General features: G+C 41.2%; 1 long non-coding RNA gene across 1 annotated transcript in view; it reads left to right on the forward strand.

The window, feature by feature from the left end:
• The first annotated feature begins 814 nt into the window (after window positions 1-814).
• The window catches only part of LOC108490006, a 6106-nt gene continuing 2301 nt past the window's right edge, over window positions 815-4619 (forward strand). The window contains exon 1 of the long non-coding RNA XR_001872067.2: window positions 815-896. This is a non-coding gene — a long non-coding RNA (uncharacterized LOC108490006). The remainder of the gene's footprint in view (window positions 897-4619) is intronic.

A 4619-nucleotide genomic window follows, 5' to 3' on the forward strand; every position in this document is an offset into this window, starting at 1 on the left:
CCCCTGACTGCTTCTCTAAACTCTACTTATTATGAGATATTCAAAGTTGATTTTATTATTTAAAATATTTTATTAATTACTTTTTATTTTATGTGTATGCCTGTATTGCCTGCATGTGTGTAAGTGCACCCATGTCATGCAATGCCTGTGGAGGCCGGAAGAAAGCATCAAATTTCCTGGAAATGGAGTAATTAACATTTGTCAGCCACCATCTAGGTGCTGGGAATCAAATCAATTCCTCTGCAAGAGCAGTCAGTGCTCTTAACCACTGAGCCATCTCTCCAGACCATAGATGCCAAAATTTAAAAACAATACAAAGCAGGAGATGTGGTGGAACTGAAGTCTGCTTCTCAGCTTAAGTTGTGTCATAATATATTTCTCAAGTAAGACAAATATGCTCTGTCAGCCGTCTTTCTCTTGCTTAATGAGTTTTGAATGATTTTTATGCTCTACTAATTCATGCCTATTTGTCTCTTAGGAAATTGACATCTAATTGGAGTCAATGTATTCAGTTATCCCAGCCTCTCATTTCGAGTTCTTATCATAGCAATACATACTGTTTATTGGAAAGGAATCTATTACCACACAGTTTAAAATAATTTTTACGGTGGCTGTCAGTCTGTGTTCATAATCTCGTTTCTCTGGACCATCAGCCTACTATTGCTTTTTCTCCACAGAAAGGCAGAACCTCTCCAGATGTCCAATAATGATCACATCATAATCCCAATGACACAAAGAAGCACCAGTGTCCCTCTTGGAATGAGCAGCAGTGACTTGAAGACATGTACTGAAGGGGCTGTGTTAAGTTTTCGTAACCTCAGCTATCGAAAAATATGGCAAACTGGCTTTCCACTTCGACGAAAAACATTTGAGAAAGAAATTCTGTCAAATGTCAAGTATGTACATGATCTACAGAGGCCACTTTATTGCCCTGATTGGGACAGAATTTCTCTACTATCAGTGAACTGCTTTTTTGTGCCTGTGTGTACATGTGCATGTGTGTGTAGGCTAGAGGTCAACCAGGGATGTTGCTCCTCAGGTGCCCTCCACATTGTTTTATCTTTCTGTGTGTGCTTCTGTGAGTGTGGATGTGCACATACCTTGGGACACATGGAGGTCATAGGCCAAACTTGGGCATTTTCTCCTGTATTACCTTGTTTGAAACAGGTTCTCTTGTTGCTCACTGCTGTATATTCCAGACTATCTGCCTCCAAACTTCTGGGGATTCTTCTGTCTTAGCCTCCTCTCTCGCTCTTGGAGCACTGGAATTACAGATTCACTATGGTGTCCTACTTTGTGAGGGTTCTGAGGATTGAATTTAGTTCCTCACCCTTGAACAGCAAGTGTTTTCCCCACTGAATCACCTCCCAAGCCCTTTTACGTTTGCTTTTTGAGAATGGGGTCTCTGACTAGGACCTGGAGCATGCCAATCAAAGATCCTCCTGTCCTCACCTCCTGCGTGCTGGAATTACAAGCATGTATCACTCCACCCAGCTGTTTATGTGGGTGCTGGGGGCTGAACTCAGGTCCTTATGCTTATGCAGCAAGCACTTTTGCTCACAGAACCAAATCCCCAGCCCTTATTTGGGTGTCTTTAATGAAAGATACTTGCTGTATTACTCTTTTAAATAACAGGAGGGAAAGTATCAGTACAGTTTTGCCATGGTCTCCAGTCAGCTTTTCACTCTTTTTTCCTCAATAAAGTGATAGAATATGAATGAATGCTGTCTCCTACTTACATGTATATAGTAAAGCAAAATTTTAATGGGGTGCTTTTATCAAATATCAGAGTCCTGATTTAGGCCCCGAGTCTCCTCCCATAGGGACTCATTGATTTATTTATTACTCTTATTAAAATATTTTGTAGCTGGGCATGCTGGTACATGCCTTTTATCACACATTGCTTTTGAAATTCAACCTTATTCAATATTTCAAGAAGGCAGCCAGCTCTATTGCCAGAATATAACATTAATTACTTCTACCTCAAGTTCTGTTAGATTCCTTTTTCAGACCTTGTGAAACTTGATGAGATCGTCTTTACTGTTTGTTGACATTCTGATCTTCCTTACTCATACCATAATGGCTTATTAAGTTCTGCTTATAGCGTTCTAGGACTTTGTTAACCCACAGCTCCAGATTTTTCATATTCTTCCCACAATCTAGATCCAGACACCTAAGTAACCTCATTGTCAGCTCTGTCACTGCAACAGCAATGGCCTCATTTCTCAATATAAAATTTTCGGTATTAGTTCCTTTTCTCATCACTGTGACCAAATATCCCACAAAGCAACTCAAGGGAGGGACAGGTTATTTTGGTTCATGGTTTGAGGCCACAGTTTACTATTGCAGGGAAGGAATATTGGAAAGTGAGACTTCCTTTGGCAGCAGGAACCTGAGGCTGCTTGCTTACAGGACCAGGAGACAGAGACAGGACAGGAAGTAGGACTGGGTTATAAAACTCAAATCCTGCTCCTATTATTAGGGGACCAAGTAGTCAAGCACACGAGTCTGTGGAGAATATTTCACATTACATTTTAGAGCTTTCCATGAGCGAGATCTCACAGTCAAGGCATCTTTCCTATCGTCTCAGTGCAAAGTGTATAATTTCTCTTTAATTGTCCATAATTATTACAATCATCTGGTCCACAACTATAGGTGCATTCATGGTCCTTTTCTACAAACGCTACATTGAGTAAATTCTTTCTTCACTTTTGGCCTTTTTGGCCAACTCTCAGAATTAATCTTCTACAAGCATATCTAAAAATAATCATGCCACATCTTAAATGTAACACTGACTGAAATTTCCTCTGCTAAGTCATTTAGTCCATTACTTTTGAATTCAGCCTTATATTTTAAGGAAATAATTAGAATATAAGCAGATACTCTATACTCTACTAATATGAAATGATCTCATGCTCAATTTCTAATAGAATCTTTGTACTCTTTGAAACCTATGTGCAGTCTTTACTGTCCACCTTTCTGTTGGCATTCTTTTTTCTGTAATCCAGGTTCAGTCATACAGGTTTAGGGACAGCTGCAGCTATAGTCCAGAGGACCCAGCTACTTCCGGAACTGGAGGTAGAACTTGATCTCATCCGTGGGGTGGCAGTTCTGCAGGTGTGAAGAATGGAAGAGTTAGGATCCAGCAATTTCTGTAACTGGAGGTAGAACTTGATCTCATCCGTGGGGTGGCAGTTCTGCAGGTGTGAAGAATGGAAGAGTTGTGGGGTCATGGGTTTATACCAAGGTTTTGAGAAAAGCCTTAGAGGCCGGGCAGTGTGCAGCGGGGCTGTATTCCTTGTCCGGAGCCAATGAGCCAACTGCAAGTGAAGCTCTGAGAGAGAAGCCTAAGTAGCAGTTGAGCCTCAGAATTCTGTGGATGTCAGGAATGTGGGGCTGGTCTGCTCTTCGTCTGACCTTCAGTCAGAGCCTCTGTTCTTGTGCTCCCCTGCCCCGAACATCATCATGTTCCTCCTAAGAGACGGGCAGGGCAAATTTAGTAAACATGATTGCCACATTGTTTCAATCTGAAATAACAAATGGAATGTAGCTAAGTTTTATTTCTTTCAAAATATGCCTTTTTGAGAGTGAATATTCACGACCCTAATCTTCCATTCTGTTTCCTGAACTGTACCTTTTATTTGTGCTATGCCTGTACATCTATAAAGAAAGTCCCTACTGGAGGGATGTCTTCCAATTTGAAGGGAGAATTTTCTTTTCTAATTATCAAGGAGATCATCTGTCTTGTGTGTGTGTTTTTTGTGTTTTTTTTTTTGACTAAGGTGTGTTTTGAGTATTAAGCCTATGATGCTTTCCTATCCTCTGGAGTGTTTTGTTCTTATCATTGAGTTTATACTTAAGGCACTGTAGTGGTTTGAATGAGAAAGGACCCACAGGCTCAGGTATTTGAACACTTGGTGTGGTGACACTGGGGAGGTTATGGGAAGGTGCAGCCTTGCTGGAGGAAGTCCCTCACTGGGGGTAGACTTTGAGGCTTTATAGCATTGCCCTGCTTCTCGATCACCCTCTCAGTTCTCTGTGTGAGGTTGGAGATGTGGCAGCTCAGCTTTGCCACACCGCCATGCCTGCTGCCTGCTGCTGTGCTTCCCGGCCACTGTGGACTCCCTCTCTGGAACTGTAAGCCAAAAATAAACTTTTTATTGCGTGCTGCTTTTATTAATGATATTTTAACAGAGCAGCTGAAAAGTAACTAATATAGAAATTGATACACAGAGTAGGTTGTTGTGAAAGCCCTGACCGTGCTTTTCAGAGGAATGGGGAAGACTTTGGAAAAGTGTTTGAATGCTGGAAGCAGAGCTTAATACTCCATTCTAATAGCCTGTATGACAGTAGTGCTGAGCATAATGTGGGTGGTAGCAGTCCTAATCATGAGACTTCAGAAGAGAACTCAGTCTCCATCAGCAACTGAGTTAGAGGCCATTTGTGTGATATTTTGACAAAGAATCTGGCTGTTTTCTGCCCATGTCAAGAAATTACACAAGGCTGAATTAAAAAGCAATGGACTATTTTCAGGGTTGGAGGAAATTTCAAGACAGCATAACACTGAACGTGTGATATGGCTGTTCCTAATAACTCTTGTGCAGATTTGCAGTGAAAAA

Source organism: Nannospalax galili, unplaced genomic scaffold (assembly GCF_000622305.1).
Source record: "Nannospalax galili isolate Female #2095 unplaced genomic scaffold, S.galili_v1.0 scaffold5047, whole genome shotgun sequence".
NCBI classification, from domain to species: domain Eukaryota; kingdom Metazoa; phylum Chordata; class Mammalia; order Rodentia; family Spalacidae; genus Nannospalax; species Nannospalax galili.